Source organism: Arachis ipaensis, chromosome B2, assembly GCF_059453495.1.
Source record: "Arachis ipaensis isolate K30076 ecotype BB chromosome B2, ASM5945349v1, whole genome shotgun sequence".
NCBI classification, from domain to species: Eukaryota; Viridiplantae; Streptophyta; class Magnoliopsida; order Fabales; family Fabaceae; genus Arachis; species Arachis ipaensis.
The window spans coordinates 46,813,252-46,826,640 of record NC_142437.1 but is presented as its reverse complement, the minus strand read 5'-3'; the positions used below and the strand labels follow the sequence as shown (position 1 = coordinate 46,826,640).

The window sequence follows — 13,389 nt, the reverse complement described above, 5'->3', positions numbered from 1 at the left end:
AAAAGGATCCGAGGCTTTGAGCATCAATGGATAGGAGGGCCTAAAGGAATAAAATCCTGGCCTAAGCGGCTAAACCAAGCTGTCCCTAACCATGTGCTTGTGGCATGAAGGTGTCAAGTGAAAACTTGAGACTGAGCAGTTAAAGTCGAGGTCCAAAGCAAAAAGAAGAGTGTGCTTAAGAACCCTAGACACCTCTAACTGGGGACTCTAGCAAAGCTGAGTCAAAATCTGAAAAGGTTCACCCAGTTATATGTCTGTGGCATTTATGTATCCGGTGGTAATACTGGAAAACAAAGTGCTTAGGGCCACGACCAAGACTCATAAAGTAGCTGTGTTCAAGAATTAACATACTGAACTAGGAGAATCAATAACACTATTTGAATTCTGAGCTCCTATAGATGCCAATCATTATGAACTTCAATGGATAAAGTGAGATGCCAAAACTATTCAAGAGGCAAAAAGCTACTAGTCCCGCTCATCTAGTTGGAGCTAAGTTTCATTGATATTTTGGAATTTATAGTATATTCTCTTCTTTTTATCCCATTTGATTTTTAGTTGCTTGGGGACAAGCAACAATTTAAGTTTGGTGTTGTGATGAGCGGATAATTTATACGCTTTTTGGCATTGTTTTTACATAGTTTTTACTATGATTTAGTTAGTTTTTAGTATATTTTTATTAGTTTTTAATTAAAATTCACATTTCTGGACTTTAATATTAGTTTGTGTGTTTTTCTGTGATTTCAAATAATTTCTGGCTGAAATTGAGGGACTTGAGCAAAAATCTGATTCAGAGGTTGAAGAAGGACTGCAGATGCTGTTGGATTCTGACCTCCCTGCACTCAAAATGGATTTTCTGGAGCTACAGAAATCCAAATGGCGCGCTCTCAATTGCGATGGAAAGTAGACATTCAGGGCTTTCCAACAATATATAATAGTCTATACTTTGCTCACGTTTAAATGACGAAAACTGGCGTTCAACACTAGCTTTCTGCCCTATTCTAGAGTTAAACGCCAGAAACAGGTTGCAAAGCAGAGTTAAACGCCCGAAACAGGTTACAAACTGGCGTTTAACTCCAAGGAAGACCTCTACACATGAAAGCTTTAATGCTCAGCCCAAGCACATACCACGTGGGCCCGGAAATGGATTTCTGCATCATTTACTTATTTCTGTAACCCTAGTAACTAGTTTAGTATAAATAGAACTTTTTACTATTGTATTTACATCTTTGGATCATTTTTAAATCTTTTGAACATTTTAGATCTCTAGACCTCCATAGGAGGCTGGCCACTCGGCCATGTCTACCTTATTTTCACTTATGTATTTTCAACGGTAGAGTTTCTACACACCATAGATTAAGGTGTGGAGCTCTGCTGTTCCTCATGAATTAATGCAAAGTACTTTTGTTTTTCTATTCAATTCAAGCCTATTTCTTCTCTAAGATATTCATTCGCACTCAAGAACATGATGAATGTGATGATTATGTGACGCTCATCATCATTCTCACTTATGAACGCGTGCCTGACAACCACTTCCGTTCTACATGCAAACAAGCTTGAATGTGTATCTCTTAGCCTTTTGATCGTGATATCAGAGTCTTTGTGGTATAGGCTAGAATTATTGGCGATAATCTCCGTGGGATCGACCCTTACTCACGTAAGGTTTATTACTTGGACGACCCAGTGCACTTGCTGGTTAGTTGTGCGAGATTGTGAAGAAGAACTAAGATTAAGAACGTGCGTATTAAGGTTTTAACGCCGTTACCAAGGAATGAACGATCAAGATTTTGTGCACCACCTATACACCAAGTGAATAGAGTGCAAATACTTCCGGTGAGGGGTTCGAAGCTCAACTCCTTGTTCCCAGCTCTCGCTAGCGTTCTTCTTATAAGTTATGCATATTTTACTTTGATGACTAGAATTGGTAGAATTCCTACATTGCCCATCATCTTGCCCTATGTGCATATATATATGTGTATTCTAGGAAGATTGAATTGCTCTTGGCCAAGGAGATAGTAGCATACACCCTAGTGCATTCATGTAGGTAGATTGCATCACATGAGCCCTACGCCTTTGTAGTCCTTTGATCTTTTGCTTTCCCTTAGCATGAGAACATGCTATACTTTAAGTGTGGGGAGGTTGATAAACCCCATTTTTAGGGTTTATCATGCATAGAATCTAAGGGTTTTATCAATGATCTTCCACACTTATTCATATAAAACTGCATGATTTCGTGCCTCTTTCCCATTTTACTTCATAAATGAAAATATGCTTCTTTTGAATCAAAATTGAGATATTGTAATCCTCCTCTATTACCATTAGATGCCTTGATCCGTTTGTTAAGTGATTTCAGAAGTTATAGGGCAAAAATGGCCAAGAGGAATGAAGGAAGCATGCATGAATAGAAGGAGCATGAAACAAATTAAAGAATGGAAGTTTGGACATGCATGCGCACGCTGATAAACCACTATTTTATGATTAATATGTGTTTAATTATGTGGTTTTATCATGATCTTTACCCACTTATTCATTAAATAAGCATGCATTTATAATTCCTTCCTAAAGTTATTGCATGATTGAAAACTTGCTTCCTAGAGACTTTTAATTATGTATTTTATTTCTCTTTTATTCCATTCGATGCCGTGATCTGTGTGTTAAGTGTTTCAGGCTTTATAGGGCATGAATGAGTTAGAGATTGGAAAGGAAGCTTGCAAAAAATGGAAGGAACACAAGAAATTGAGGAGATGACCAGCGAGAAGCGACGCGGCCGCATGGATGACGCGACTGCGCGGAAGAGAGGAAATCGCAATGACGCGGCCGCATGGGTGACGCAGCCGCCCGAATTGGAAACTGCACAAGTGACGCGGAGGCGTGAACGACGCGCCCGTGTGGCAAAGCGAAACGCCGAATGACGCGTCCGCCTGAATGACGCGTCCGCATGACATGTGCGATCTGCATAATCTGCAGAATCGCTGGGGGCAATTTCGGGCCCTATTTTGACCCAATTTTCGGCCGAGAAAAGCAGACTAGAGCCAGGGAACATGCAGAAACCAACAACAACATTCATTCCGCATAGTTTTAGTTTTTTAGATCTAGTTTTCCTCTCCTATGGGTTTTCTCTCTACACATTCATCGTTTTTAGGATTTGTTATTTTTCATTGTTTTTGCATTGGGATATTGAGAAGAGTTATTACCTCATCAAGATTTCGACATTCTAGTTTGTTCTCTTTACTTGTCTCTTACTCTTCCATGTTCCTTAATTTACTTAATTTTACTATTGGATTATTTTAGCATTTATTAATACAAGAATTACTTTTATTTTAATTAATCTTTTGATCATTATTTATCATGTCTTTCTTTAATTCCCTTTCTTATGTTATGAATTTTACATTTACAATGAGCGAGTAGTTCCCTAACTTGATGGGGAGTTGATTGAAAGGAACCCTTGAGTTGGGATGCTCAAGAGAAATATTGTAATTGGGTTTATTGTTGGATTGCTCTCTAGTCACTAACACCAATCCTCCCAAGAGCGGATTGGAACTTGTGGATAGAAACAGCATTCCAACTTGTTTAACTTTTCCTTACTTAGTAAGGGACAACTAAACATAATAACCCCCAATTGTCAATTAATCTTGAGAGTACTCCAACAAGAATAGGGCTTCCAGCTAATCAACTTCCAGTCAAGGCTTTTATTTAAATTTATATAAATTCTCTAATTTAATTTTCTGCCATTCAACTCAAACCTTTTTGAAAACATCTGATTAATAAAATAGCACACTTTTCTGCAACTCATTGGGAGACGACCTGGGATTCATACTCCCAGTATTTTAATTTTAATTTCTGTGACACCCTTTCTAAATTGATAAGCGGATTTCTGGTTGGTTGAGAACTATACTTTCAATGCATAGTTTATAATCATTCTTAACTCGCCAATTTCCGCCCACATCAATTTTTGGCGCCGTTGCCGGGGAGTTGCAATAGAGTGCTAAAGTTATTGATTGGATTTTATTTATTTGCATTTTATTTTATTTTACTACTATGAGCTGCTTGTTTCTTTCGTTGGATGACGCATTCGCTTCCTGACCCAAGCTTGCTAGTATTCGATCCTGAGATTGAAAGAACTATTTCACGAATAAGGCAAGCTCGGCGTCGGTTAGTCCTCTCTGAGGGCGGATCTGAAACGTCACTTGAGAAAGAAACCAGCCCCCGTTCTACTGATTTGGTTGTTTTACGTGCAGGTAACATGGCAGCAGCTAGGAGAGTTACTATCCAGGAGGCTGGAGCCCCTGATTTTACAATGCAACCAATTCAAGCGCATCACCCAGCGGTGGCTACAGACTTTAAAATAAAGACCGCACTGCTCAATTTGATGCCCAAGTTTCATGGCTTGCCTGCTCAAGAACCTATCAAGCACCGGAGAGATTTTCAAGCAGCCTGTTCTACTGTCAGGCGTGATGGTGCAGATGAAACTTCAATTTTACTGAAAGCTTTCCCGTTTTCTCTTGAGGGGAAGGCAAGAGAGTGGTACTACACTCAACCAGCAGCAATTGTATCCAACTGGGATACACTGAGAAGAGAATTCTTGGAAAAGTTTTTTCCAGCTGAAGTTACTGATAAACTGAGGAAAGATATTTCCATGATTGTTCAGGATGATTCTGAAACTCTCTATGAGTACTGGGAGCGCTTGAATAATCTTCTGGAAGCTTGCCCCCACCATATGATTGACAAGATAGTGTTACTCGGTTATGTCACACAGGGCATGAGGCCCCAAGATAAGACCACATTGGAAAGTGCTAGCAATGGGTCTATGAAAAAGTACAAGACCACTGATGAGGCATGGCAATTGATCAGTGACTTAGCTGAATCTACTAGGAATCACAGGCAAAAACAAGGCCGTGCAAAAGCCGTTGCAGAAGTATCTTTTAGCAGGTAGATTGCTGCTTTAACTCAGAGTATCTGTGAAATGACCAAATTGCTGAAGCAGATGTAATTGAACCAACAACAAGTTTAGCAATCTCAACCTTCTCCACCATAGCAAAACCAATAGTTAGTCCCACAGAGAGTTTGTGGAATCTGCGCTGATTATAGCCACTATACTGATGAATGTCTGCAGCTCCAGCAGGAAGACAACATCGTGGCAGCCACATATAACTTCTATGACCGCCCCAACCAAGGGTACAATCAAGGTGGAAACTACAGCCATGGATGGTAGGACAATTCTAACCAGAATTGGAAGGACAACAACAACAACAGAAGAGGCAGAGATAATCAGGGATATCAGAGGTGGAATAATAACAACAACAGGCAACAGAATCAGACTCAGCCTTACAGAGCACCTCACCTAAGGCAATCCCAAGGACCACAGAATACCCAACAGCAGACCTCTCAAATTACCTATCCTTCTTCATCTGCCAATGATGACTTACTACAATCTATTGATCGGAGACAGCAGACCATGGAAAATAACATTAATGCCACTCTAAATGGTCTGAACGCTACTTTGCAAGCTCTTGTCTCCTAGATTGGTTCAATGAATAACCCCAATAATCAACCTTTGAGCTCCAGTGGAATTCCCTCTCAACCATTACCCAATCCCAAGGGTGGTATTAATGCCATCACCTTAAGGTCCGGAACCACATTGCAGGAGAGGAACCAGGAGGAGCCAAGCTCACTAGAACACGCCTCAGCTGAAGAGGTTGTGGAAATAGAAGATGTTGAAGAGGAAGAAGACATACAGGAGATAACTGAAAAAGAAGAAATGCGACCACAGGAGGAAGCATCAAAAGGCGCAGACACTGCAGAAGACACCACTCCTATTCCATTTCCACAACTTGCAAGGAAGCCCAGGAAGCAGCTGGAACCTGATCCAAAAACGGTAGAGATATTCAAAAAGGTTGAGGTAACTATTCCTCTATTTGATGTTATTCAACAGGTACCTAAGTATGCAAAGTTTCTAAAAGATTTATGTATACATAAAGACAAAATTAATGAATTAGAAACTATTCCTTTAGGAAGTTCCATATCTGCTTTAATGGGAGGTTTACCTGAAAAGTGTAGTGACCCAGATCCTTGTATAGTTAATTGTACTATTGGTGGTGTGATAATTTCTGATTGCATGTGTGATTTAGGAGCATGTGTAAGTATAATGCCTTTGTCTATATATGATATTTTGAGGCTCCCTCCCTTAAAAAGGTCGGCAACTCATTTTGTGTTAGCAGATAAAAGCATTATCACAGTGGCTGGAGTTGCTGAAGATGTATTAGTGGACATTAAGGGGCTCACATTTCCCATTGAATTTTATATCCTGGAGATGCCCCAGAATGCCTCAGATAAGCCATCATCAATCCTACTCGGAAGGCCATTCTTGAAGACCTGAAAGTTTAAATTAGATGCTTTTTCAGGAACATACTCTTTTGAAATAGATTGCCGAGTAGTGATTTTCAATCTGAATGGAGTTATGAAGCACCCACCGGAGGATCACTCTATCCTCAAGTGTGACATTATAGATGAAACCGTGGCTGAAGTCCATTAGGAGGAATTTGAAGAGAAGCACACAGGACAAGGTCCAAGTGTGGGGACATTCTCAGAGGACAATAACAGTGCTCTACCACTGTTACCAGCTCCAGATAACCCAGAGCCTGACCATGATCAGAAGTTAGAATTAAAACCCCTTCCTCCACACCTTAAATATGCTTACCTTGAAAATGGGCAGAAGTTTCCGATTATCATTACAAGGAAACTCACTTCTCAACAGGAAGAGCAGCTACTTGGTGTGTTGAGAATGCACAAGAAGGCAATTGGTTGGAGTTTGGCAGACATAGTAGGCATCAATCCTCAAGTCTGTGAGCATAAGATATTTTTAGAAGAGGGAGCAAGACCTGTCGGTCAACTCCAGAGAAGACTGAACCCCACTATCCTAGAGGTTGTCAAAAAGGAAGTGACCAGACTACTAGAGGCAGACATCATCTACCCCATCTCAGACAGTGAATGGGTAAGCCCAATACAAGTGGTGCCAAAGAAGTCTGGAGTCACTGCAGTGAAGAATGAGCATGGAGAGCTCCTGACAACCAGAGTTCAGAACGCCTGGAGGGTCTGCATTGACTACAGACGCCTCAACCAAGCAACCCGTAAGGATCACTATCCTCTTCCATTCATTGATCAAATGCTGGATCGCCTGTCAGGTAAATCGCATTATTGTTTTTTAGATGGTTACACAGGTTATTTCCAGATTCATATAGCTCCTGAGGATCAAGAAAAGACCACTTTTACATGTCCTTTTGGGACTTATGCTTACAAGAGAATGCCCTTTGGCTTGTGCAATGCACTAGCTACTTTCCAGAGGTGCATGATGAGTCTTTTCTCTGATCTTATTGAGGACTGTATGGATGTTTTTATGGATGATTTTAGTGTTTATGGCAATTCCTTTAGCCTTTGCTTAGATGGATTATCTAGAGTATTAGATAGATGTGTCATTACAAACCTGGTATTAAATTTTGAAAAATGTCACTTTATGGTTAAACAAGGGATTGTACTAGGACATGTTGTGTCTAACACTGGCATTTCTGTAGATCCAGCAAAGGTGGATGTTATTTCTAGTTTACCTTACCCCTCTTGTGTGAGGGAGGTCCGTTCTTTCCTTGGCCATGCAGGTTTTTACAGGAGGTTCATTAAGGACTTCAGTAAGGTAGCACTTCCCTTATCCAGGCTACTGCAGAAAGATATTGAGTTCGAGTTCAGTGAAAATTGCAAACAAGCGTTTGATAAGCTGAAGACCACACTGACTCAAGCTCCAATTGTGAGAGGACCAGACTGGAGCCAACCATTTGAAATAATGTGTGATGCTTCCAACCATGCCGTAGGAGCAGCACTGGCTCAGTGTGAAGGTAAGGATCCTTTTGTTATTACTTACGCGTCTAAAACCTTAGATGCCTCTCAGTCGAATTACACTCTACTGAGAAAGAGCTTATCGCTATTGTTTTTGCTCTGGATAAATTCTGAGCCTATTTACTTGGTACTAAAGTAGTAGTGTATTCAGACCACGCAGCTCTAAAGTATTTATTAGCTAAAAAGGAGTCCAAACCAAGGCTTATACGTTGGATACTACTATTACAAGAATTTGATTTGGAAATTAAGGACAGGAGTGGTAACCAGAATTTAGTGGCAGACCACTTGAGTCGCCTTGAACATATTACAGATGACTCCACTCCTATAGCTGATAATTTCCCATTTGATAACCTGCAAGCAGTATCTGAGATAGTCCCTTGGTATGCACCTGTAGCTAATTATCTAGTTAGCCGTACTTTTCCTCCAAACTTTTCCAAGCATCAAAGAGACAAGCTGAAAAGTTCTAAATATTATATATGGGATGACCCATATTTATGGAGATGTGGCACTGACCAGGTAATTAGACGGTGTGTGCCTCAATCAGAATTCCAGTCCATCTTAGAGGTCTGTCACTGATAAACCACTATTTTATGGTTTATCTTGTACTCAATTGAGTGGATTTTATCAACTCTTTACCCACTTATTCATACTATTTGCATGGTTTTACATTTGCCTTCCTAATTATGTGCTTTGATTGAAAACATGCTTCTTTGGCCTTAAGTTCCCTATTTTTAAATCCTCTCTTATTACCATTAGATGCCTTGATATGTGTGTTAAGTGATTTTATAGATTACAGGGTAGGAATGGCTCAGAGGATGGAAAAGAAGCATGCAAAAGTGGAAAGAATACAAGAAGTTGGAGAAATTGCTAAGCTGTCCAGCCTGACCTCTTCGCACTCAAACGGTTATAACTTTAGCTACAGAGGTCCAAATGATGTGGTTTCAGTTGCGTTGGAAAGCTAACGTCTGGGGCTTTGATTTGATATATAATATGCCATAGTTGCCCTGACGATAGGTGGCGCGAACGTGTGCTCCATGCGGACGCATCACAGTGACGAAAATCAGCGTGTTTGAATTCGCAACCAGCGAATTCTTGGCTGTTTCTGACCCATTTCTTGGCCCAGAAAATACATATTAGAGGCTATAAAGTAGAGGGATTGCATCCATTCATAAAAAAGCTTTCATAATTCACTTTTCATAGTTTTAGATGTAGTTTTTAGAGAGAGAGGTTCTCTCCTCTCTCTTAGGATTAGGATTTAGGATTTCTCTTAGTTTTAGGAGTGACTCTCAATCACAGGTTCAATGTTCTTCAATTTATATTTCTTTTCTAGTTTTTGATACTCTAATACTTTTATTTGTTAATTACTTATGTTGCCCATTTGATTCATAAATCTTTCATGTTAGATCGGATTGCTTTTATTAATATAATTTGAGGTATTTCAGACTTATGATTGCTCTCTTTAATTTATTAATGCTCTTTGTTTATCCAAATTATTTTCATTCAAGTAGACTTTTTTTTCTTTTGGCTTTGGTTGGGTCATTGGAGACACTTGAGTTATCAAACTCATTGTTGATTGAAAATTGGATTTCTTCATTTCATTAATTCAATTTCCAATAACTCTAGCCTTTCCCAAGGAAAGACTAGGACCTGAGGAATAAAAATTAATTCATCCACTTAACTTACCTTCATAGTTAGAGGTTAACAAAGTGGGAGAAAAATCCATTCTCATCACAATTGATAAGGATAACCAGGATAGGACTTCCAGTTCTTATACCTTGCCAAGAGTTTATTTTACAGTTATTATTATTTTATTTTACTTGTCATTCAACATACTTTTTACCTTGATCCAAAACCCCAATTTACAACTCATAACCAATAATAAGAACACCTCCCTGCAATTCCTTGAGAAGACGACCCGAGGTTTAAATACTCGGTTATCAATTTTAAAAGGGGTTTGTTACTTGTGACAACCAAAACGTTTGTATGAAAGGACTTTTGAAGGTTTAGAAACTATACTTGCAACGAGGATTTATCCACAAATTTCTAGACCACGCAAAAGTTCTCTCATCAGTCACTCATCTGAGAGTGGAGGACATTTTGGCCCTTGTAAGACCCGGTTAATAAATGGCTAATTAACCCATAAATGAGAATTTATTCTAGAAAGCCAAAAATGTTATTTTTATGGCTAAATGTGATAGAGGAGATTGAGACGAGAATTTCGGTACCAATTTTATAGGAATCGGACCAAGATTGGACCGAACGGGCCAAACCGGTCCAACCGGACCCAAAGTGGGCCCTTGGCCCAACTAAACCAAAACCCTAGTTTTCAGCACTCTCTCTCCTCACAACACACTCAAACACGCTGAAATTGGTATGGAGGGGGGAAGAACACTCTCTCAAGTTCTCTCCCTTGGTTGATCTTCAAACCACCATAACTTTTGATCTAGAGCTCCGATTGCCGCTCCGTTTGCGGCCACGTGTTCACCGTGGAGAGCTCTACAAAACCCATACAATCAATCTTGAGGTAATTCACGTTTTACTGTTCGAAATTCCAGCCCTTGATTTCGAGTTTCATGAGCAAAAATGTTGAGATTTTGGGTTCTTTGATGTTATAGGACCCAACTCTCTTGAAGGAGAAGGTTAATCTTGTCTCCTTGGACCTTGGGTGTGGTAAGATTCTCAACCCTAGTGTAATTTGTTGTTCTATGAGGTTTGGGCATTGAGATGTTGTGTATGGGTATGATGATTGTGGCTTAGGTTGTGTATATGTGAATATTGGAGCTTGATTGGTGATTTTGGAAAGCTTGGAAGAGGGTTTTGTGTGACAAAATCTGTTCTTGGAGGTGTTGAGACCTTGAGAGCTTGAGAAAAAGTGGTTTGGAAGTGCTCCGTTTGAGCTTGGGAAATCGGCTAAGGTATGGTTTCGGTTTCCCGTATCTAATATGTAATGTGGTAGGAAATACTTAGGCTAGAGGCCCTAAGATAGGCATTAAATTGTTAGTGTTGTTGAATGGTTGAGATATATGATGTGTTCATATATGTGATTATGAATATTGATGCCTTGATTGTGTGATATATAAGAAATGCATGTTGTGATATATGCTTGATGGATGATTAAGGTTGAATTGGTGGGTGGTACCATGTTGATGGTGGATGAGTATTTTGGTGGAAAAATGAATTTCTCCCAAAACACACAAATCTAACCGGCAAGTGTACCGGGTCGCATCAAGTAATAAAAACTCACGGGAGTGAGGTCGATCCCACAGGGATTGAAGGATTGAGCAATTTTAGCTTAGTGGTTAATTTAGTCAAGCGAATCAAGATTTGGTTGAGTGTTTTGTGATTTGCAGAAATTAAATTGCATGGAATTAAAGAGAACAGGAAATAAATTGCTGAATCTTAAAGAACAAGAAATTAAATGGCAGAAACTTAGAATGCAAGAAATGTAAATTGCGGAATCTTAAAGTGTAAGAAATGTAAATGACTTGAATTGTAAAGGGGATTGGGACTTGGATTTGCAGAAATTAAACAAGGAAAAGTAAATTTGCATCAAGCAGAGAAGTAGGAGAGGGTTTGGGTTAAATCGGATCTTGAAGCAGAAAAGTAAATGAACATGAAAATAGTAAACAGAGAATTAGAAATTGAAAGTTCAGATCTCAGGACCCAGAGACTAGAAAACCAAGTCTAGATCTCAATGCCTTCCTAGATCCAACAAGAACAATTGCAAGGGAATTGTAAATTGCAAGGAAAGTAGATGAAGAGCAATTAACAGAAATTAAATATAATCAAGCAGTAAATAAAGCAGAGAGATCCAAGGATGAGATTGAAACAGAATTTCTTCAATTCTCCAACCCAAGATCCAAGACAATTGTAATTGAAATTGAAAGCAATAAAACTAAGAGGAAGAGAAGTGAATTCTCCTTCCCCAAGACTAAGAAATTAAAGATCACTCAATATCCAAAGCTCTCCAAAAACTATTATGAAAATTCAAAGGGAAAGCTCCGAAAGGAAAAGCTCTCCGAAGAACTTGAATTCTATCCTATTTATACACTTTCTTCAAATGATCTTCAAGCCTTGAGTTGGGCCTTTGCTCCTGGTGGAATTGGGTTGAAAGAGGCCTTGGTTGATTGCTCTTGGAGTTTGGAGAAGAACCAAAGTGAACCAAATGAACCGGGTTGGAGTTTTGCAAAAGTTGGAGTAAAAGTTGGAGCAAAAGTTAGGGTCTAACTTTTGGTCCAACTTTTCATATCAGCCCCCATATTTTGCTGATACCCACGTTGGTGCAAAAGTTAGGGGTCTAACTTTTGCTCCAACGTTGGCCTTCCTTGGTGCACTTATGGCGCCAACGTTAGCCCAAAAGTTAGGGGCTAACGTTGGCGCAAACTTTTGCTCCTTCCCTTGTATTTTTCATGTGCCAACGTTAGCCCAAAAGTTAAGGGCTAACGTTGGCGCAAACTTTTGGTGGCCAGGGAGGTTTTTCTTATGCCAACGTTAGCCACCAAGTTAGGGGCTAACGTTGGCGCAAACTTTTGGTGCCCAGGGTTGATTTTCATGTGCCAACGTTAGCCCAAAAGTTAGGGGCTAACGTTGGCGCAAACTTTTGGTGCCCAGGGAGTGATTTTCAAGTTCCAACGTTAGCCCAAAAGTTAGGGGCTAACGTTGGGGCTAACTTTTCACCCAAAAGTTTGTGCAAAAGTTTGAGGCTAACTTTAGGTCCAGCTTTTTGCTTCCTGGTTCAAGTTCACTTATTCCATTGTCCTCTCTTTACTCCTAGCTATTCCTTCTTGCTTCAACCTTTCTCCAAGCTTTCTTCACCTATCATTAATCAACCAAACACATCAAAGCTATGCTTAAAATCATGAGATATTCATTCTTTCATAATATGTGACAATTATAGTATAAAACCTCATGAAATAGCATGAATTCATACATGGTTGATTAAATCAAAGGAAGCATGAAAATCTACCCAAATTAGCTTACTTGTAGCTCAAGAAAGTGCATAATTCAATTGAAAACTAAAGAAAAAGGCTAGTGAAACTAGGCTAAGATGACTTGTCATCAATGGTGAGTATGATGTTGATTGGAAATGGTATTGTTGGAAATTGTGATGAGAAAGGATGTATGACATGATATTGTGTTTGTCCTTTAGCCATTTGATAGAGAAGTGTTAAAATGGTTGGATGTGGTTTTGGGAATTTTGGTAAAATGTCAATGTGTGAGTTGAAGATGTCTTGTTGTTGATTTTGGTATATTTTGAATGATTTCAAAGAGAAGGGTTGAAATTGGCATATTTTGATTGATTTTAAAAAGAGTTGAAAGTGGCTTGTTTTGAAAATGGCACTTTGTGGTTTTGAATGAAAACATGGTTTTTGGGCATACTTTGACGGGACATAACTTGGACTACGGATCTCTGATTTGTGCCAAATCTGTTTAGAAATGAAATTGGATCCGGGATGTCCATGCCGTTCAAAGAACGGGTGAAAAATGATTTAAAATAAGAGAGTTATG

At 39.4% G+C, this 13,389-nt stretch overlaps 1 non-coding gene across 1 annotated transcript; it reads right to left on the bottom strand.

The window, feature by feature from the left end:
• Positions 1 to 4,612: 4,612 nt before the first annotated feature.
• On the bottom strand, positions 4,613 to 4,720 carry LOC148573865 (small nucleolar RNA R71). Its single transcript, XR_015905954.1, has one exon. It is a non-coding gene; the product is annotated as a small nucleolar RNA R71 (small nucleolar RNA).
• Between the last annotated feature and the right edge of the window lie 8,669 nt (positions 4,721 to 13,389).